The 23,855-nt window shown below is 43.3% G+C and overlaps 1 protein-coding gene across 1 annotated transcript in view; it reads left to right on the forward strand.

Moving 5' to 3' along the window:
* DPP6 (dipeptidyl peptidase like 6) overlaps positions 1 to 23,855 on the forward strand; it is a 719,037-nt gene that overhangs the window by 221,820 nt on the left and 473,362 nt on the right. The window lies entirely within an intron of this gene.

The raw sequence follows: 23,855 nt of genomic DNA on the forward strand, positions 1-23,855 counted from the left end.
TGTTGCTGCTTTTCGATTCCAGTTCCTGGAGGATTTTGTGGTAATGGAGTAGAAATTTACAGCAATCCCTCCTTAGGAAAATTTGTCATGAGCACAGACATTAAGTCAGTGCTGCGGGCCAACTGTGATAGGGGTGTCCATCTATTTTTAACAGTCGCAGCTTGGATGCCATAGGATCCAGGATGCAGTCCCCACCCCCCACCAGTGGCGTTACAAAACCCATTAGTGATACACTCAAGTCTTGATAATAGAATTTTCCATGACAATTTATATATTACCCCCTTACTAGTATCTGACTAATGTTTTAAGAGATTTAACTTCCCCTGCCAGAACTCAAAGAAAACTGCTTTCCTCCGTCTGACGGTGCATGAGACTCTGAGCATCACCGCAAGTGGCTAAGTTGTTAATTTGGAATACAAGGCTTCTAAGTTGTTAATTTGGAATTCAGGGCTTCTAAAAAATGTCGGTAGGCGCACCTGTGAGTGTGGAGGGGGCGAAGGACCAAAAGGCACCAGCGTAATCTGCAGAATAAAATGGGGACACTGGTGGTGGGGAGGAGGGGGCTCTTTCAAAACATTTTAAAAGGTCAAAAACTGTGTTCTGACTTGCTCATAGGATCCCTCTTGAGTATCACGGGAATTCATGCTCTGGGAAGGGTAGATCCAACCCTTTGAAGAGGTTACACACAGCAAGATGGACATCACAACCAAGAATTCGAAACATATCCTCTTGATTTTCTCTTTAGAAATTAATATGCAGCAGAGCTACCTTTGAATGGTGGGGATGTATGTTTTAAAATTAATGAAAGAATTTACTTCTCTATTTTGAAGAGGCGAGTTTTAGCCTCCGTGTTAGAATATTTGAAGTTGTCACAGAGTTTACTCAGGGAATTCTAAAATTATGACACTCACAACCTATCTTAAATCGAGTCTCGAAATGGGAGAGGGAAGGAAACATATTTTTAAATGTTAATAGCCTGCCTGATACCCCATCCATTTATTAGACAGATGTTGGATCAGAGGAAGATTTTAATTTTGATGAATAGGAGACACAGAAGAGGAGAGAGGCCAAGTGGGAGAAAAGGAAGGGAAGCTGGCTGGGGCAGCTCGGGGTTGGGAGAGCAGAGGGATTTCCAGCTGTACCATTGCAACCCACGGGCTGGCTTAGCAGTCTGCCACGGGTGGTAGAGAACTGCTGCGGGCCTTGGAGATGATTCTGGAAAGCTGGAAATGCTTACTTGTGAAGGTTTCAGAGCATGGTAGCCCGGAAAGTCCCACAGTGGAAAGCTGCAGAGGGTTAGTGGGATTCTGGAAGAAAGAAAAGAAATCTGAACTTAAGACAGATTTCTGCTTAAAAGAACAGGATTTGGGGGAATAGAAGAAGAACGGCTCGGACATAAAAATGACACTTTGTGAGGGTGATTACTTAATCTTGGCATGTCCTGATGGACTAAAAAGGGTACTGGAAGCTTCTGGTTTTCAAAGAGTTTAAAAGGGTTTGTGATGCCCCAGATGAAATTCAAGTTTACTTAGAAGCAACAGGTACTTTATGGTGTTAAGGTACATATACACACATACCTGTTAACATAATGTATGCAGTATTTCTCGAAGTAGCCTGAGAAATTGATAAGAAGAACTGAGACAATTAGAACATCTGGTGCTGATTTTTGGAAAGCAAAATAAATACTCCCTCCCCCCAGTTCCACATCATAGGGTACACAGGGAAAGAAGGAGATTAATAAAGAGAATTTTGATAGGCAAAAACTGATCTGTCGTTAAAAATCATAAAACCTTAACGCCTCAAACTCTCTTATGCATTTTATGGACTTTATCTGCTCCTTACAAGGATGGGGTGGGCACTTTCCCTTCTTCCTGCCAAGAGCCCTCTTTTCTGGAAGATGGGAGAACACCAGCTCTGATCCCAACTCTTCCCCCTGCTAGCTGAAGGACCCGGGGCAGATCTAGGCTGAGGCCCCATCTGGGAATAATGCCCATCACACTAGCGCTTGGAAGAAAACCTTTCAGCACAGAGCACTCCTCTTAGCATGGAGATTTCAAGCCACTATTTAGTAAGTACTTAACTACATGCGTTGACATAACAATGATATTTGAATGGGCCTATTTTTAGCATTTGGTAAGGGCTTGTGTGTCCATTCTAAGATAGGTTAGTCTATAAGATCAAAGAACGTTAGACTTTTAAGGCATTTTACAGACCATCTTGCCCAGTGATTTTTGGACTTTTGTTTCGGTAACAGAAACCTTTTCCCTGAAGGAAATAAGCCATGTTCAGCAAGGTGAAAGCACTTCCCTAATGGCCCCCCATACAAGTCAGCAGAGCACCCTCCCAGTTAGTGGCCTCCAGACAGGTCAGCAGAGCACCCCCCCATCCAGCAGAGTACAGCTTATGAACCAGGTATCTAATTCAGCAGTCTGATTTTACCTAGGAGGAAATAAGGCTCAGAGAGGTTGAGTAAATTAACCAGAATCACACAGCTGACAAGTTGCAGAAGCAGAACACAACCGCTGCCCTCCCCACCTTTTTTTGCTCCAAATCAAGGAACCCCAGGTGAGTCATGGTAAAAATGATATACTAAGAAGGTTAACACGAAAACTGATACTAACAGAAAACTGCGAAGGTAATAAAGTGAGGAAATTAAATGCAAATGAAGAAATCCTTGTCTGGAGATCGGTTGAGAAAAGGTGTACATGTAAGGCCGTTCTCTGCCTCCATGTCTTATGGACAGGTGTAGCTATTTCTTTTTATTGCACCATCCCTGGAGGCATTACAGGTTTTGTCTCAATTTTTCATATTTAATTAGTTATTTAATGAGTTGCTTTGGAAACAAGGAAAAAAATGAGGATATAACAAACGTTTTTCTCCTGATTTTTAAAAGTAAGCAGCAATTAATAAATTCTGTGTGCTTTGGAAGTATGCAGTAGGTAATTTTCAATCTCATCTTACACTTGAATAACTTCAAAGGTAGTAGTTACAGGACAGGTGTGGAATGACAGCATGAAAGAGAGAGGAGCAGATCACCTGTGTAGACTGGGGGTCCGGCCCCGCAGGAGTTCAGATGTTGAAACATCTGGAAATCGTATGAGCTCATAAGCTCAAACTGAACCAAAAGTACGTTGATCATTACCCATAGATTATAGATCCCTTTGGAGGATCTGATGAAAGCCAAGGACCTACTCGCTGAAGTCCCATACCCTTTTGATTACGTAAAGCTCACAGACACCGTCCTACGTCCGTAAATCCCTCGGTGCTGCCTTCCAGCAAGCTAGCAGGGTCTTAAGACACATCAGTAGAAACGTGCTCACTGCTCAAACCTTATACAGATATGAACTGAGTAGCTATCACCTCTGGATGTTGTACTAGGTACCATGGAGGCACTGTACCCAGGAAAGAGTGGGGATGAGTGGTCGGGAGAAAGGTATGATGTCCCAACAGTGGTGGAAGAGGGAGCTGTGAGCCATGTTGGGTGGTGAAAGTTTAAAGAATGCTGATATATGGCTGGAGAAATAAAGCGTGTCTTTAGAGTTTAAGGAACTGCTAAATATTATTAGAAGAAATGAAGGGATTTTGATTTTTTTATTTCCTGGATTATTCTAAAAGGCAAAAGACTAGGGATGTGTGGCTTTCAGTCCCTAGACAGCAGCTTTAGCTGATGCCACCCCACGTTCTTCAAGCCAGCATCGGGGACCATCAGCCTGGGCTCTGCCCCTGAAAGGGCAGGTTTGACTCAGGGTCCTTCTACTGGAAGGTGTCAAGGCTTGAATACCTTCCCTGTCGCACAACTCTGAGCCTCCAACAGACACAACGCACGTCCTGCTGCCTAGGTAGCTCCAAAGCCAAGCGCAACACCAGCCCCATCAATTTGTTTGCACAATGAATCCGTGAATGCGTGAATCGCGTCCTCCCCTGTCAGCCTCCTCCAGTGAATGACCCACAAAGTTAAAGGGTCTGTGGTTTCATTCATTCAGCAAATGAACCAGGTTTTTGGAGCCCTAGAGGAAAATAGGATCCAACTCCTTGCCCACTCACCTTGCCTTCCCTGAGACCTGGGACATCATTGCCCATTTCCTTTCCCCAAATCCCGCCCACACCTGTTTTACCTGAAGCCGTTTCTCTATCACAGAAGCATCAGCCATGTGCCACAGTCCATGTGTCAGCATTCAGTCCTGCGGGGACTCCTATCCATAAGGTCAGCAAATATCCTCTCATTCACCAAGCGGGTGGGTAAACAAGAAAGCCCATTGATAAGAAAAGGAGACCTGTCAGAAAACCGGGCATTCTGCATCCCCAACGCCCTCTCCCTGTTGCCGAAGCAGAAGCACCACGTCTTTTTCCTCCGTGGAAGCGATTTGCTCAAATGAAAAGACAGTCCCTTGCGCCACCCTCTCCCAGATGCGGAGAAAATCGGGGCGGACCCTCTCAAACTCAGGGGAGACATGCTTTGAGGGAAGAAGAAACAAAGTGGATCAAGATGAACAGAATGGAAAGGTCTGGAACGTTGACTGTGTTTGCCCTCTTCTGAGCCTGGATTGGCCAAGTTTGTTGAGAGGCAGTATAGGTTCCAGGGTGACTTCGGAGGTGACAGGATGAAGTGCTTTCCTGAGGAGAAAGCAACCATGAAGTGGTGGCTTAGAGCCCAGGCCCCAGGGGCCGTGGTGTGGGAGGAGGAGACTAGCTCTGGGTTTAGGTGGTCTGAGTTTAAATCCTCGCTCGGGCACTGACTGGCTAGGCAGCATCGAGCTGTCGAGGTAAACTCAGTTCCATATTGTGCAAGAGCTGACTGGTAGCCCCGAATGTCATCCATGGATGGTTCTGGTTTCATCCCAGGAGCAGACGAGAAGGTGTGAGGATGCGCTCTGAGCCGGGTCAGCGTCTTCACCGACTCTCTGGCCCCCGCAGTCTGGCTGCAGGAGGGACGTTGCCAGAGGGATGGCAAGGTTTACTTCATGGAAAGTGTGCTTGCTGCGTTGACTTGAAGAGGTTTACTTTTCCTTAACTGCTGCCGTGCTTGAAATTGCATAGATAATAAGACGCACTTGAAACAGTGAGTCTGCAGCTTTTGACTCTATTAAATTCACTTAGGCATGTGGCTGACAAGTTATACTAAGGTTCTTGAGACGTGGTTGTGGTTTTCGAGTTGTCAGAAGTTTCGTATTTGCGACCTAGATGGTTATCTAAGTTCGGTGGTGACACTGACATTGAACCTGGAGTCGTCGAGCACCTAATGCATGCGACTTTTCACGGGAAACAGACTCCGTGTTTTAAGTTTGTTAAAATCTTAACAGCAGGGCCAACTTTTAAGATCACCGAGTTTGGTTTCTGAAGGATTTGATCCTTGTAATGAATGGTTATATTAATAGAATTTTTTATTAGTTTATTTCCGTGCTGTACTATGTCTTTTGAAAATTTCATGTTTGTGTAATTGTGTTTTCATTGCTCGAATGAGGAAATGATACTTAAAGTAACCAACACTAATTGAATCCATGAAAATCGCTGAAGAAAATAAAGATCCCTGTGCCCTGGAGAGGGTGGCTTGTGCCTTTTGTGACGCTCATGGTGGCTTGCAGAAAATGCTCCCGTGGCATGAGTACCAAGGAGAACAAGTACCAAACCCATGTGTGGTTTTTACTCAGATCTTAATTCCATGAAAGGAGCTCAAAGTATCTTTTAATTCTGTAGCAGCGCCTAAGCTGATTCAATGTCTTGAATTTTAGGAATGTGCAGAGAATTTAGAAAAACATCAGATTTTAAATTTTCCCAAATGGTAAAATTTTACAACCTTTCCCTGTGGGAGAATCCTCATGTCTAGACTCGAGTCACCTATTCGTTGGCATTGAAATTACTCACCAAGATTGTGTATTACACAGTTTTGTTTAGAAATGTGTGAGAGTTTTTACTGCTGTAGGATTCATTATCTGTCTCTCTTGTGCTCACTCTTCCCATGCTTAGGAATGTCAATTATTTTTATTTATTTTTTTTATGTTACCTGGCAAAGAGCTATAATAACCTGCAATGAGAGCAATCTTGCGGGAAACACAGTCAAGCCACAGGTAGGCACACCCGTGTCAGCCACACTCTCTCCTGTACTCTCCACATCTCTCCCAGACCCCCCCAACTACCAGATCAAAAAGCTAGACAGAGTTCTTTAAAAATGATTTGTACACTGATAGAACTTGGTGGGAAGATAAACCCCTTGACTGTGTTTTGTTGAGCAGCCTGAAGACTCCCTGTTGCGGCAGATCTGGAAATCACTGACACAAGTTAACGCCAGCAAGGTGGGGGTGGAGGGATGTATTTCTGCTCCTTTGTTCATCAGGATGTATCATTTCCTTACTTCCTTGATTCAGTGGGTGGAGTGCAGTAACGATCCAATATTATTTGTCCCCAGCTGTATGCATGAGCATATATATTTAAGGAAAAAGAATTTCAGAGATCTGTCATCTCTTAGCTTCTGTGTTGGCCATTGAGTCAATGATGTGGAAGATGTGTGCATACACGTGCCCACATCTGCCCTTCCCACTGCCCTGTCCTTCCCACCCCTCTGATTCAGATGGATGTCACTTGGGTGTGGCATGCTGCTCTTCATTTGGGTCCCCAGGCTAGCCCCTAGGGAAGGAGGTGGTTGTGTCAGAGGAAGGGAATAAAGCATAAACACCCGAGGATTGCCTAAATGCAGTCTCTCTAGAGCACTTGTCATCATGAAGTTCTTCAACAGTCTTAATGATGTTTTTGAAAGCAAAAATTACACCTGATGATTATCTATTTCACGTAAAAATACAAAGAATGTTTTGATGTAAGGATGGAAATAAAACAACCATGTTTTGTTTTGTTTTGTCCTCAGATCAATTTTGCTCTAATGCAGGTGAAATTTTTGCTTCCAAAGACAAGGATAAAAGTCCTAATATTTCTCTGTAAATTTTGTGTCTGGAATAGGGTAATAATACTATTTTATATTTGTGTAACACTCAACACCACTGCTAATAAAAATGTAACATAATCTCCATATTCTATTTTAATTTTTTTCAGTAGCCACATTAAAATGGAAAACAAATATATGGAATTAACTTGATAATATATTTTATTTAACCCAGTATATTCAAAATCTTATCATTCCAACATGAAACCAACATAAAAAAGTATTAATGGGATCTTGTGCGTTCTTCTTGTCCATGCCACGCCTTTGCAATTGGATGTGTATCTTACTTACCCCCACAGCACATCTCAGTTCAGACTCACTCTCTTTTAAGAGCTGGATCTCTATAGGTGCCTCATGTCCAGCATTTTGGGTAGCAGCTCTGTGCTGCACTTGGTTTTCACACAAATTGCCTTATGTCCTCTAATATCTTCAGTTCTTTCTTTCTTTCTCTTATTTTTTAATATCTTCAGTTCTACAGTGAAAGGAAGGACTCATCTCCTGGTGAGAGGACTTGTGTCTGAGTCCATGTTATGATGAGAAATATTTACCGCTCATGCCTCTATTTGAATTTACATTGGCAAATGTAGTAATTCCCTAAAGTTTCAGAAGAGGTGGTCTTCTTTCATACAAATACTGAGAACTAACTGAGAAAAAGGTGGTACTCATTCAATATAAATATTTGTTGAGCACTTAGTGGGTGCTAAGCACACTTCTGAGTGCAAGGATCCAGAGGTAATATAAAAATATTAAATTTAGCAAGTTTTGATTATGTGCTGGGCATTGTTTTCTGCGTTGATAGAATTTACCCTGGCAGCCTGGATTAACTTTTACCAAAGGAAATATGTGGTGATTTTGCGAAACCTATTTTCCTTGTGTCTGTCTCTACTCTCCTTGAGCTGAGCACTAACTCTTGAATAGGTAGCAGCCTCAATAATTGTTCTCCCTTTCCCTGCAGACATTGGCCTGTGGACTTTTGTTTGCAAGATGCTGGGGTTGGTGGTAGGGAATTGCAGAGGGCTGAGAGATCCAGCCTCGGGGAGAGTGGCAGCCTTCTTCCATAGACCCTCTTTTCCTTCCTATGGAGAATCCAGCTGCCAGCACCTTCCACATCCACACCTCCTAGCTCAATCCCCGCCATCTGCAGCCAGGAAAAGCCCACAGAGGGACTCTGCCTGGCCTGCCTGAGTCACAAGTCCATCTGTAGACCAGTCACCTGATTTGGGGACAGCGGTACTATGAGCCCACATTCTGAATTATAAGCCTAACCAGTAGGGCTTCAGATGCTCATCCTATGTTATGATGCGATGCACATTTGTGTTTCTAGGAGGAAAAGCATTTGAATGAGGAGAAGCAGAACAGCTTGGTTTCCTGTGAATTCTTTGGGCACCATAAGCACAATCTGACTAAACCTTCATTTCCAAACTGCACGCTCATCATGCTTTGACATTTTAGCAGGCAAATTAGATAAGCAGAAGGGTCAACAACAGAAGCAAGACAGTTTTCCTTTGATCCAAAACTTTGTGCCTGGTGCTATTCCGTGCCATTAAGCGAACCATGCTTAATAATTCATTTTTCAGCTATGTTAAGCAACATGAAGATTCCAAGCAGCATGCAGCCTCTGCCTTCAGGGCTTAAGTAGGGGAATCAGAGCAGATTCGTGAAGCTGGAACAGTCCAGAATAGATCAGAAAATTTCCTAGACTCTAACAAATTTCTTAATTCCAGGCACACATGGGAAGATAGTGGCATTTATTGGATCTTATCATGAAGAGAAAAGCATCAACTCCTGAGAGGGGTTTTGTAGACAGTAAACATTATAGCTCTAGTCTTTAAGATGTTTGAGACATAAAACACGTTCGCATTAGCTAGCGGTGCCTATTTCAAATGCCTCTACTTGTGACACACAACTGTGAAGTTATCCACCTGGTTTCAAAAGCCATGCCCAGAAACCAAAACTGATGATGTGTGTGAAAGCTCGTTATAAACTGTAGTATGGTAGCAACTGAGATGGTGGTACTGTGATCCCTCCTGGTTTAGTGTTCATTGTGGAAGCTGGCCTACTTGCAGAGAAAAATGGCCCATTAGCCCTGGCCCATTCCCTTTATTTGGGAAAAATAAATGGAAAAATGAAGAAATTCAAAACCAAATAAAATGCCATTCTGTACACATCTTGAAAAAGTTTATAGAGTCATTGAAGTATAAAGGACCATTATAAGTATGACAGTCAACTGTAAGAATATTGTTTCCTTTCTAACATTCAGTTTTCCAAGATGGCCCTAATGAGAAAGTCTCTTTTAGAGTTTAGGTGTAGTTCTTTAAAGGGCACAGTTGGCCTAACGTGAACACTCTGTAGTTTGTATTAAAAAGGAGAGAAAAGAAGGAAGCTATTTTGCACAAGAGGCTGTAGGAAATGAAGCCTGCGCAGAAAGAGCGTTTGCTTGGTTGATGGCACGTGTACGGCATCCAGCTGCCATTTGGCATTTGGCCTGTGTTTGGGGCAAGCTCTGATCTTGGTGACGGATGATTTTGTCAAGCTCTACACAGAAGGTACATGTCTATTTTCATCATCAACTAACTTCTATCAGGCACTTGCTGCTTTTGGTCCCCCAACCGTGAAGTTTTATTGACCCATTTGCCATCTCTCATATAAGTGGATGGAATCATCTTTCTTGACGGGAGAACTCCACGAATATCACACTTGTCTCTGAACAGCTTGAGCTTGCCATGTTTACAGATTGTGGTGCTAGCTCTGTTCTTTTTCTCTGAGTGGTAGGCCATCGGGAGGAGGGTTGGTTGGGCATGCTGACTTTAATTCCGGTAGAATTTCCATAATCGTTGTAAGTCTCCTTTTCAGGTGACACCCATGGGTTTGTAATAGTTTGATTGGAGCTGGTTAAAGGATTTAATAGATGAAGCAAATTTGATTTAATTATACCAAAGAGCTAAAGGGTGGGGTCTGAGTGACAGTTGGGTACGAATGAGATTATAGGTGAAAACTTGACAAAAACTCTAGTATAACAAGTACACACACACACACACACACACACACACACACACACACACACACACACACATATATACTTACATGCTCATATTTTCCATTTATTTAGGAGGATTGAAGACACGAGCTGAGTACAATGTGCCATTTCTGCAGTTGGGACATAGCCTTGAAGGAGGTTCAAGTGGGTGGGGTTCCATGGAAGAAATAGAATATACTCTTTCTATTTGGAGATATCCTACAGATTGATTAAATTCTGCTTACTATAATAACTCTTGCTTAATATTTCATGTTCATAATTACCTTCTACTTGTATAGTGAGTTTCTCGGGAATGTATCTGTTCCTAGCCTTATTGTTCCAAACCCTCATTGCTTAGTTTAACTCTGTTTCAAACAACTTCTAGAAGTTGTGTTTGCTAATGAATTTTTTTTTTCTTCTTTGCCCCTTCAGTATAAGCAAAGCTTAATACTGGCTGTATTTCCATGTGCTTTTTGCTTTACTTCTCATTGGCCTATATCAGAACTAAGCTTTGGATAGCCCAGTGTAGGATCTTCCCTTGTGGATCCTACCAGACATAACCCCTTTGTCTCCCTTCTACCCGGCTCAGTCATATCCACATCTTAGTACCCCAGGCCGCCATACTCTGTATCAGTTTTGTGAGTATTTTCTGGCCCAGCGGGTACTTTTTTCATGCAGGCAGGAGGTTGTGTCTTTTATGAATATTCTGAATTTTAAGAGGATGTAGAGACATTATGCTAACTAACATTGCATGAAAGTTTATGGGTTGCTCAGTTCTCATAGGCAGGCATTTATCTATTCCTCCAAACTCTGGGGGTGGGATTTCCCATCTCCATTTTCTAATGAGGAAATGGAGGCTCGGTGACTGAATGTGCTAGGACCACGGAGCTGGTAATCAGCAGGGTCGGGGCTCAGACAGGTCTCCTCGCCCCCTGCTCGTGTCTCACCAGCCGTTTTGCTTAAGGAGGGACTTAGAGCTTATATAGTACATAATGTTTTTCAGGAAACCTCTTTGCAACAAAAAAACATTTTTCTTTCCAGAACATTCATGCTTGGCCTTGATAGTCTTGAGCCCCCCCTGCCCAACATTGCCTCTAGGACTTGTTTCATAGCTTTATTTCAGATGCAAACATGGTTCTCATTATTCATCCTAACAGCTGATCTTTTTATACATTGCCTTAGGAATCACTTTCAAAATCCACAGGAGTGTAGCTGAAGTCTCTCTTCAGTGATGGAAATTTCATTTCCAAAGAGAGAGAGCAATATTTCTTAATTAGGTTTTTACTCTAATGATCCAGACAGAGAGTCAGTTGGTCCTGTTTGCTGTATTTTCATTATAAACTAAAGATTTGGCTGATGTTTTCATGAGTCATTGAAAACTGCACCAAGACTGCCGTTACTCAACAAATATTATTAATAATCAGAAGAAAGACACTTACATTTTTTTGTCATACACCAGTCCCTAAATGTTTGGGCCAAGGGCACACTTTTAATGGATTGAAATGACAAATATAAATTGTCTCTCTCTGTTACCTGAATATCTCACCTGTGTGGAGCTTTTATTGTCAGGAACTGCCAAATAACCAGCATGCATCATTTTAATTGAACCTTAAGCCTGACACTTTTATTGGAAAAAATGGATTTCAAGTTATTTTTCATACATAAAGCCTGCTAAGCCTATGCTTCATTGGTGAAGGCTATCTCAGATATGGATGACCTTACCTCCATGCTTCAAGGAAAAAATAAAACATCACTATCTCATATCCTTGAGATTTGGCAAAAATTGATCAATTAACTCTCCAAAGATGTATAATGAAGTGACTGCAGGGAATAAAACAAACTGAACTGGTGCCCTGTTCAGCTCCTCGAAATGTCTGTGACCCTGTGCCAGAGATGTCCGGGTATTCGAGTCTTGGGCTCTGATCATAATGATGCCACCTTTGTGTGGCATTAGTCCCTATCCAGAAACATGATGTGGTCACATCTTTGGTGGCTCCTAATTCATGTGAGACAGTCTTTCACGTTCTTAAGTCATCCCTGGAGGATAAAAGTCAGAGCTCAAAATCTATATTTTGACGAAGCAAGGATGGAGATATAATTATGATGAACTTGAACCTATGATCCCAAAAACACGATTTAAAAGATTTGAGAATTCTACCTAACACCAGTGGGTTAATTGGTATCTCTTATCATCGTAAGAGACTTCATCCAGATCCAGAAAGGCTCACGTTTGCCCCATGTTACATGTTTATAAAGAATGTATAATCTGACATTATATTTTATTGTTGACTTTGACCTGTAAATGTACAAACACTTTACAGCATCTGCGGGCTACTGTAATCATCGTATGATGTGTGCAGTTGTTGCGTGGAAATAATACCACTTTGTTTTCCCATCACGATTTTCTTGAGACTTAGCTGTTCAGCACTGATTCATATATTTTTCCCCAAGTTATATGGCCAACAAAACACTCCCTTGATTTCCGTAAGGAAGGCATGAAGAAAGAGAGGCATTTGGCTCTTTGGTCTGCACACATAGAGTATCATGTTGTCTGCGAAAAGAGAGAGTTTGACTTCTTCTTTGCCAATTTGAATACCTTTTATTTCTTGTTGTTGTCTGGTTGCTGTTGCTAGGACTTCTAGTACTATGTTGAACAACAGTGGCGAGAGTGGGCACCCTTGACGTGCACACAGTATCCAGTGAGTCCCAGGAGGGTAGATATAGCTAAGGATGCAGAAAAGCACCTGTGTCAGAGGTCCTGCTCCCAAGATGTTCACGGTAGTTTTAGAGAAGAAATAAAGGGATCTAGGTTTCTTTGGTTCAGCTTAATGTGTTGCGTGGGGTCTGTTTACTGCAGGCCATTGTTCGGGTCTGTATGATGATAGATGCTTCTGGGGAAGAAAGTTTCAGGCATCTAGGCAGTATAGAGAACTAAGAGCAGAAAGTTGGGATGAGTGTCAGGAGAAAATAGAAAAATCAATTAGTATTAGAATTATGAGGGCAAAAGGCAATTTCTAGGTTTTTTTAAAAAGTGCTTTCTAGGTAGGACGACTGTATATCCCAATTTGCTCAGGATGGACTGTTCTGCTTCCTGCCGATTGTCCTGCTTTCAGCTTGAATAGCATTTCTTTTTACTCTCACCAGTGTCCTGGTTTGGGCACTAAGCTGTATGGTCAACACATGTATTGACGATGAATTAGCCTCTTAAACTAGCAAGAGACTATGAGTGAAGATTTGGGTGAAATTCATTTCAAGCTTCCCTTTTCCTAAAAACCACAATCTGATATCTGTGTCGATTTCTAGTTTTATTGGAGGAGTGGTGTTTGACCTTATTCCTTAGAGGAAAAATAACAAAACTTGGCTCGAGTGTTGTGAAGTTTTATTTGCAAGGCAGAGCTAGAATTCGGAACTCAAACACATCATTGCCTGTGCTAACACCCAGCCTGTATGGTGGGGGACAGAAAAAGGCAAAGAAATAATAGGGCGTGAACTGTAGGCATCTCTTTTCTCTGTGACGAGCGTATCCCTTAACGATGGCCATTTACACTGGATACAGGATTTGGTTTGCCAGGACAGCAAAGAAAGGAACGCAAATATTATAAGCCTAGTGGTGATTTGCAAAAGAAATCTCATTTGCCCAGACTATTCCATTTCTGTCCTACCTTCAGTGGAAATACGTATTACTGTGGGTAATGCCTGACACCCTGATGCTTTGAAAACAGGAGTGCTGTTTGGGTTGGTTTCCTGGGATCCCTCTGATGGAGGCGGTTATTATTCATGTTTGCTGGAACTGTCTTCGTGAGGCCCATGAGCTCAGGGAGGTCACCATCTCAGAACCATAGAGCGCCAATTGTCAGAGATTAAAAGGAAGGGGGGGGGGGAATTGTTTCCTCAGATGTCCATGCCCCTCTGCTCTCCCTCGGAGTGTGATGTGCCGTCGGGGTTGGAGGGTGGTCCGCGGCTGTGAGATAGTCCCTCAGGGCCACAGAGTCCAAACAAGGGCCTGAGAGTCAGGAACAGCACGCTAAGAGGCTCATGAAGAACGAGGGCTTGGCATCATCCTCACGTTACATCTCAAAGCGGGAGAAGTAAACTTTCATGGCAGTGGCGGCCACAGAAGAGAGTTCTGTTCAATCAGTGGAGCATTCTCTGCAGGGGGTTTTGAAGATGACTCTAACTGATGATGTGCATGTCAAGTGAAGTGGAATGAGGGGAGAATCAGGGATAGGGAAATAACGAATTTGGCGTGGGTATGGCCTTGAACGTGCTCTTTGTGGGTCAGGGGAAGCCTTAGGAATCCTATCGATTTCCAGTTAGTACCAAGCATTAAGTCGAAGGAAGCCTTAGTAACCATTAAGTTCATGTGAAATGGGAAAAAGTCAAGCCCATAGAAATAAAAGGTTTACTTGACTCATAAGTATATATGCTCATTAGTGGCAGAAACCGGGTTTCTCACACACCCACCATCTCCCTCACACCAGCGCCGTTTCCTAGAGGGCCGAAGAGGACCCTGTGGTCATAGTGTGACAGAGACCCAGTGTGGGCCAGGCCACATCCAAAAACCTGGGAAGGAGACTGTCTTCAGGGACATTGATAAGGCCTGGAATCATCCATTAGGATTATTTCTTCCTAATTCTAATCAAGAAGTGAATCTAATCTAACCTTCAGTAGTAGCACGGCCAGCATTATTTAGAAACACTGAACATAAATATTTTTCTGTGTGGACAGCCCTGCTCGTAAGCTCTTACTTCTTTCTGACACATATGACAACTTTTTTCCTATAATAATTTTGAATGAGAGGTCTAAACCACTGGTTTTAATTTTAGGTATGTCTTAGGGAAGCGTAGATGGTAGGACACTGATGCTTTGTTTCTGGGTTTACGTCGGTGGTCCCCATGAAGGCCTTGGTGTACACATTTGTTTTATTCCTTATTTCAGCACATCTGTACTGTGCATCAGATACAGTATTTTCTAGATCCACATGATCCAGTGGAACTCAATGTGATGGTAAAATTCTTCTGTGCCTGCAGTGTTCAGTATGGTAGACACAGGTGCATGTTGCTCTTGGGTTCAGTGTCGCTAATGTGACTTCGTAATTTTAGAATTAATAGAATTTGTCATTTTATTTAGTTCGCATTAATTGAAAGAGTCATATATGGCTCTATGGCTACGGTAACATATGGTATGGTTCTAGACAGTGATATAGTGTGAGGGAAAGAAAAGATGAATTATGACCCCTGACTACCAGACACTTACAGCCTAGGGTGGTAGGGAAGGGCAGGAGATGGGTAGACACATCAGGACATTGGAGAGGGATTCGTGTTACATGTCAGAACAAGGGCCTATGGGAGCACAGAAAAGAGAGCATGACTTTCCCCCGGGGTGGGTGGGGACCATCAGGGAAATTTTGACAAAGAACTGATATCTGAATCTCGATGAATGAGCTGAGTCTATTCCACACATCAGAAATAAACAGAAATAGAGGCACCTGGGTGGCTCAGTCGGTTAAGCATCTGCCTTCGGCTCAGGTCATGATTCCGGAGTCCCGGAGTCCCAGTATCGAGCCCCGGGTCTGGCTTCCTGCTTGGTGGAGAGCCTGCCTCTCCCTCTGCCTCTCACCCTGTTTGTTGCTCTCTCTTGCTCTCTCTTTCAAATAAATGAATACAATCTTTACAAAAAAGAGGGGCGCCTGGGTGGCTCAGTCGGTTAAGCGTCTGCCTTCGGCTCGGGTCATGGTCCCAGGGTCCTGGGATCGAGCCCCACATCGGGCTCCCTGCTCAGTGGGGAGCCTGCTTCTCCCTCTGCCTCTGCCTGCCTGCCTGCCTACTTGTGCTCTCTCTCTCTCTCTGTCAAATAAATAAATAAAATCTTAAAAAAAAAATCTTTACAAAAAGAAAAAAATGAACAGAAATAGGAAGGAATTTTCAGCAATGGTGGAATGTGTACAAATTCATAGTGCTGTGAGAAAGTGGAAGGCTCTGGATTCTCTGCAATTCTGGGAGATATATATATCTCATGGCACATATATATGGAGATATCTATCTATCTATCTGTCTATGGAGATAGCAATATAAATGTAGATACACACACACATATATGTGTATATGTTTTCTGCCCATGGGGAGGTGAGCTAACAGATGGCTCAGGTAAAAAAACTACCCTGCACTATTCACCTGTTATCTGTTGTTCTGCCTTAATGTGCTGTGTGATCTTGGACAAGTCAATCTACCATTTAGGCCATCAGTCTCCTCCCTGGAAATGAGAATTATGATTTGAAGTGTGAGGCAGGGATGGGACAGCTTCATGAGCCCCCCCGCCCCCATCTTGTAGCCTTTTAGTAATTACTAGCTTCAGTCCAGTTGGCAGTTTCTGCATTCACTGTGATGGCCTTCCTTCAAGACCATGGAAACATTCTTGGTGATGTCTTTGGCACTGGGTATTTTTAACTAAGGATTCTAAGACCTCCCCAAGAAGTTGAACAGATCACCTTAATTCTGATGGCGGCTGATCTCCTCCAGCTCACGTAACAGTTTTATGCTCTGAGTGCCTGCATTATTCCCTTCCCTTTCAGGGATCTTAGGCCCCAAAGATAAATGGCTTTCTGTGGAGCCTGTATAAAGACTGAATGGTATTAGGAACTGGTAGGCAGAGGTATGATTTTGGAGATTCATTCATCTATCATTACCTCAATTGGCAGCACTCGGCACACAGGGGCTGTGTGGATTTTTGTGAGAAGAATATAAGATTTATTTTTTTGTAGGACCTACCTGCTGGCAAGCTACAAAAGGTCTCTGCCAAGCCCTGAGGGATCCCACTTGAGCTCTACTAATAAGCAGATGGATAACTGATAGACCAGAAGAAGAAGGGTATGCACACACACGTGTGGTGCATGTGCGTGTGCGTGTGCGTGTGCGTGTGTGTGTGTGTGTGTGTAGAAAGAAAGAGAGAAAGAACTCACTTTTGTAAATGAGCCTCTCAGGCTTTGATTTTGTGGGGCTTCAATTCTCTGTTCATCCAGGATGGTCACACTAATCTATAGGGAAGCTAATTTTACAAGAAGTGAAACAGGAGGGAGTTGCTGTTGGATGAGAAGGATCCAGCTTTGGAAGATATCCCCAGGGGGGGAATGATCATCAATCTGCCATTCTTGTGGGCTCCACCAATCACAGCACATTCAGAGTGCTTTGTACCTCTCATCTATCAAGGTGGACAGAGTATCACACACGATGTGATCATTAACTCAGCAGGTGTGGTTAAATATAGAGATCGACGGTGAAATTAATAGCCTACTGAAGAACAGAGCCACTTTCTGAGGGTCCATAAAAACATACTCTGAGTTTTCCAAAATAGGATTACTGGGCATGTGCCTAGAAATATCCAGGATTTTTTTTTTTTTATTATGGTGCACATATCTAAATACGCATGCTTGCATATATGTTTATTTGGGAATAGGCTAAACATATTCCACCTTTCATTGTTCCCCTTTTATATGATGGGATCTATGTTTTCAAGGATCATGGAAAGTAACTGATGAAGGGATCAAAAATGTCTTCTTTAAAGGGTGATGGTTATTAAGGAGGGCACATCGTTGTGATGAGCACTGGGTGTTATTATGTAAGTGATGAGTCACTAGATTCTACTCCTACAACTAATAGTACGCTATATGTTAACTAATTTGAATTTAAATAAAATCCTAGAGAAAAAATAATAATAAAATAAAGTAAATGTGTTCTTTGTTATGTCTTAACTTAGGGCTTCCCACTTTTAAAAATCACCTGGCAGTTTTTGTCAGAATGCAGAGTCTGATTCAGTGGGTCCTGAGAGTCTGCATTGCTAACACAATCCGTCCCCGGTGCTGGCCCAGCGATGAGGCTTTGCGTGTGTGTGCACACATTGTATGTGCGCACACATTGTGTGCATTGTGAGTAAGTTGTCCACACGCACAGAGGAGCCTCTGAGAGGCTGTAGGACCAGCAAAATCTGAAACATCAAGAGGTACCAGTGCCTTACTCACGGGTGCAGACTTAGAGAGCGTGCAGACATTTTAGGATTCTGGTTCTTCCAGAGAGAAGCAAAATGAAGTCTTCCACTGTCAAGTCCTCTGAATAACTTGTTTCTCTGCAGCGCATTTTTGGGAAGGTCCATTGGCCCTTTCCCACTCACGTTTCCTTCCCAGTGTCTGGGGCAGCACGTTGGCAGCGCCATCATTGGGAAGAGTAGATGCCCTGGCCTTGGCGGCGAGAAGCTTCTCTGGTCCGGGGTGCTGGGCAGCTGTAGCAAGAGGCTGGCGGCCCGTCCCAGGAACAGCTGGTCAACCCCTGCAGGAGGAGATGGCTGACTTCGGAAGGCTGACGATGGATGCAGCTGCAGCCAAGCCCCGTCTCATTAGAGGGGAGCGCGCCGCACCTTCATGTAATGATTGTACATGTTCCCCTTTGGCCATTCTAATAGTTCTGCTTTAAGCATATTTGATTTTCCTTATTTTCTAGTGTCTTTGAGGGAAATCTCTCTTCTACCATGTAATCCAGTTTGGAGAGAGATGACATGTCTGACTCTGGGAAGAAATATACGTATTTCTCGGTTGTTGGTTTGTTTGTTTGTTTGTTTTTTCTCAGTTGAGTGTTGTTAGACTTTGATGTTTGATTTCTAGGCAGTCTTTAATGTGAGAGACAAACACATTTATTTTCTATCAATTCCTGGAAAACGCTCTCGACTTTAAAGACGTCTAGACTGGTCTTGTCAGTACAGCAAGGTAGTGACAGTTTTCCTTCTAAAATTTGAGTGTTTAAATCATGAGCACCTGGTAGTATAGATTAATGCTTTATATAGTTCGAAAGCTGAAGTCCCATGCTTGCATTTAGATGGTTTAAAGCATTGGTTTTTCTCTCCCTGACAACTCTTATGATACTGGCTGCCCCCAAATGGGAGAAAGTCGGTTCATCTCTACAGCACTTCTGTTACTTGCTATAGAGAATACTGGTGAAATGGATAGTGTTTCTTCATTATAAGGTGCACCATGGATATGAGGAGTGTTTTAAATCATTGTGAAAATTGGAATCAGTGAGACAAAACGTCCTCATTAAACTCAAGAATTTGGGATCCGAAACAACATTCAGTTTGGTATTTGGCCATTTATCTAACGTCTGACTTCATGTCATTGTAACTGCTAAGGTCTGTCACTGGAACTACATCATATTTTGTAATGATTTCTCTGAAGCCTTTTTTACATGCTCACTCTTGTGGACAAACTGTTGCAAAATAGAAGAGGAAGGAATGAAATTCTTGAGTATCATCTGTTGTAGTTAGAAATCCCATTTCTGTAAACTGTTTCCATAATATATTCCCAAATTGTTTTTATAATGTAACAGGACAAATACAAAGCAATTTTAGCAAGGAGGAGCAATTACAGCTTTGTCATTCTATTACGTGCTGTGTTGGCTTAAAATATTTTGGTCACGGGAATATTGTCAACACCTCATCATGAGAGAGAATCTTAAATATGGACCAACTGAGTTTGCAGAGAGTTTGTGTTTTGTCACTTGTTTAAAAAAGGGAGGGGAGGGGTGGAAAGAGAGAAAGCCCTTATCAAAGATTCTCTACTGGGGCGCCTGGGGGGCTCAGTCATTAAGCGTCTGCCTTCGGCTCAGGTCATGGTCCCAGGGTCCTGGGATTGAGCCCCACGTCGGGCTCCCAGCTCAGCAAGGAGCCTGCTTCTCCCTCCCCACTCCCGCTGCTTGTGTTCCCTCTCTCACTGTGTCTCTCTCTGTCAAATAAATAAAATCTTAAAAAAACAAAAAGGTTCTCTATTGAGCACTTACTTTTCCTGAACCCTAGATACTCTTCTGTGTCTTCCAGGGATGTTTCCCCCATGCCATACTCTCTAGGACAGGAAGTTCCAAGAGGGGGGGAGTGGGAGGCAGAGGTAAAAGGTTAGGTGATGTCAGTGCCCATATTAGTAGCTGGCACCTCTTCCTATCGTGTGACGCTGGAGAGACACACCTGACTCCAGACGGCAGCTTCACATGTGAGGAAAATGAGGTGTATGGAGTTTAAGTGGATGTGGGATTTAAGCGAGGCACTGAGAAGCAAGTCTGGGTTAAAGGCGAATGGAAAATGGAGAAAGACCTATTAAAATCATTTACAGATAATTCAGAGTATGGTCAAAATAAGCCCAGATGGAAATCCAGATACTGTGTTATTTCACAACAGCAACAAAGATCATGTCCGTGCTTTTTCACTTTGTCTTTTTGCCCATAACTTGGAAGCCACAAAAGTGTTGAATGATTGCCTTTGGTCTCTTGTCCTGAGCTTTGTTTTCAGGGCCTCTGTCATTTCATTTCTCCAGTTGCTAATAAACTAACAAATGATTTACACCTCACTCCTTAGAGCCTGGAGTGGAGTATTCCTAACCTGAGACGTATCCTTCTAATCTCTGTCACAGCACATTCTCTGTAACATTAACAGTGGGCTTTGTGGAGGGGACTCGGTATCTTCAGAAGAAGTCCAATAACATCGATCGGAAGCTAGCTATGCACAAATGGACTTCTTATTGACTAGGTGACCACTGAGATGCCATTGACCAGAATTCCATTTCTAGTTAAACTTAAGAAATAATCACACCTGTGCCAAAAGTTTCACCACAGCCTCATTTCTCTGCGTGAGGAACGTAGGGAAAGGGGCAGCACTGAGCCATACATTTGAGGGCAGCAGACACATGGGGTGGGAGGGACCGGGGGACATGGGGAACTCAGCCAGAAGTGACCGTGACAAACTGGAAATAGTAGGGGTGTCCGGCCACCCACGGGTGTTGGGCAGCTTCATTTTATATTTTCTTAGGGTTACTTTATTTCTTTTATCATGTTCAGTTAGCGACTGTATAGTAATCATTAGTTTTTGATGCAGTGGTTCCATGATTCATTGTTTGCATATAACACCCGGTGCTCCACGCGGTACGCGCCCTCCTTAATACCCATCACCGGGCTAGCCCATCCCCCCACCCCCCCTCCCCTCTGAAACCCTCAGTCTGTTTCCCGTAGTTCAGAGTCTCATGGTTCCTCTCCCGCTCTGATTTCGTCCCCTTCAGTTTTCCCTTTTTTCCCCTAATGTTCTCCATGCCAATCCTTATGTTCCACAGATGAGTGAAACCATATTATTGTCTTTCTCTGCTTGACTTATTTCACTTAGCATAATCTCCTCCAGTTCCATCCACATTGATGCAAATGGTGGGTATTCATCCTTTCTGATGGCTGAGTGATATTCCATTGTATATATGGACCACATCTTCTTTATCCATTCATCTGTTGAAGGGCATCTCGGCTCTTTCCAGTTTGGCTATTGTGGACATTGCTGCTATGAACATTAGGGTGAATGTAGCCCTTCTTTTCAATACATCTGTATCTTTCGGGTAAATACCCAGTAGTGCAATTGCTGGGTCGTAGGGTAGCTCTATTTTTAACATCTTGAGAAACCTCCATACTGCTTCCCAGAGTGGCTGCACCAGATTGCATTCCCACCAGCAGTGTAGGAGGGTTCCCCTTTCTCCACAACCTCTCCAACATTTGTTGTTTCCTGCCTTGTTAATTTTAGCGATTCTGACTGGTGTGAGGTGGTATCTCATTGTGGTTTTGATTTGTATTTCCCTGATGCTGAGTGATGTTGAGCAATTTTTTCATGTGTCTGTTGGCCATTTGTATGTCTTCTTTGGAGAAGTGTCTGTTCATATCTTCTGGGAAGCTTCATTTTAAATCTTAGATGGGAAGGTGGCCTTGTCAATGTTTAGGTAACTGAAGTCACATGACACACAGCACCTAGAAAAAAGGCTGGAGAGATATGACCATGTTTACTAGTCTTTGTCTCTAAGTGTTAATATAAATGGTATTTAGTTTCTCCCATTGTGCTTTTCACACCTTTGCAAATGCTTTATGGTGACTCATTATTTTTGAAATGGGGGATGGGGCAATTATGCACAAAATTATTTCACAAAGTTTCAGGGACCTTTTACTAGATGCTTCGCTTCTTCCCAAAGATTACTACTATTTCTGGGTTTATAAACTTGCATCGAGCATTTGCAGATAGAATTTTACAAATTTGCAAAGCCTCCGTTTATACTTGCCAACATATACTCTGTCCCACATCATGCTCAGACCAAGACTGGCCTTCTGTCACGATTCTGTGGGAATCGTGGAGCCGTGGAAAACGGAAGAAGGCAGGGATTGTTTCAGACGCTCCTCAGATGCTCTTCCTAGGTTTTCACTGGAGCCTGAGATCAGGGATGCATGCTATAGTATTTTATAACTGCTATCATAGGAAGATAGAATTGCTTGTTGCAATTTAGAGGCGAATAGAATAATCCCAAGGCCACTTTGCAAACTCCAGACCAGAGCAGATATTTGCCTCATTTTAAAGACCGAAGATCTAAGAAAGTTGACATCTGAAGAAGAAGAAAAAAAAAATGAATTCGTTACTCGTCCAGGTATGTCGGTGGAGGACACGGTCCATCAGAATCCATCTCCAGCATTGTTCAAGCTGTGTCTGAAGTCGATGCCTGCGAACAATCCCCAGGGGCTGATTCTGGAGCCGCCCCTGTGGACCCAGCCCCGCACCCTCCCGTCAGCAGCTGGCTCACAGGCTGACTGCCCTGCGGGCCCCTGAGTGCGGTGAGGGGAGGACCCTGCCATCTCGCCCAGGAGCACTGGGCCATTCAGAAGAAAGCCAGTCAGGGCATGTAGGAGGAAGAATGAATGGATGAAGTTGCATAAGTTAAACAATTAGGTAAAACCTGGGAGAACATGTGTGCACTATGGAGAGAGGGAGGAAGGAAGAGCCTCACAGAGATGGAGGCATGGGTCATTCTCTGCCCCTTCACCAGAAAATGCTGGGGCGGTGAGATTTAGGGGCTCATGTGAAGGTCTGGTGGACTTCAGGGGCACCTCTTGCAGCTTTTTGGAAGGGACATGTTTTAGTCACCATTGGTAATTTGGGCCCCTGAGTCCCACACGGAAATCTTGTGTCTGCTGTCTGAGGTATGGATCTCTCATCCAAGCGTGCGATGGAAAGATTATGGGCTTCAGGTTCTGACCACACCTGGAGGCCCAGCTCAGATGTCGGCCGGAGTCTGGTCGGGAGGGCAGTGGGTACCTAGGAAGTGCCCGCAGCGAAAGCCCCCATGGCCAGCCACATCTGTGGAACCACGGTCGTCATTATCTGGAGCCCTTCCCCTCGCTCCAAAGCTTATTTCTGCCTCAAAGTGTTTCTTTAAACGTGTATTTGTTACTTCAGGTTTCATACGCCGGCACATCCTGTTCTGGAGATGGAAATGATTATTTCATTGTTTTTAATACTTCATCGTAGAAAGTATGCAAGAACCCGTGATGCGTAAAGGAAGGCAGAGAATCCCAGGAAGGAGAAGCTGGTGGAGATAAGCTGATGCTTTCATGCACTGGTTATTTAAAATCGCCGCGTTAATTGCACTAGGAAGAAGCAATGAGTATTCATTGTTAACACTTGTGTTACGGCTTTTCCCAGTCAATGCAGGACACAAGGCACATGCTTCCCGGCTACCCTGCTGATTCAGCAAAACAAGTGAACGTATTTCTTAAAAAAAAAAAAAAATTCCCAATGCCCCACACCTGAATTGTGAGTACTTATCATTTTACCAAACAAGTATCAATACTTTGCCACTTACGGGTTGTATAAGTGACCATTAAGACGATTTGTTGGACACACCTACATTATTAACCTATAAACAATGTGCAAATACAGGCCGTAAACTGACACTCACGATCCAAGCAGCACCCATGGTGGGAAACTGTTCCACGACTTAATAAACAGTTACTGCACTGGACCAAGGATACAGAATCAATATAGGAGGCTAATAAAATGGAATTAGAGACCATAATCCGCGTACAG

Source organism: Eumetopias jubatus, unplaced genomic scaffold, assembly GCF_037043125.1.
Source record: "Eumetopias jubatus isolate StellerSeaLion01/CBP00866 unplaced genomic scaffold, mEumJub1_p1.0 scaffold_14, whole genome shotgun sequence".
In the NCBI taxonomy this organism is placed as follows: Eukaryota; Metazoa; Chordata; class Mammalia; order Carnivora; family Otariidae; genus Eumetopias; species Eumetopias jubatus.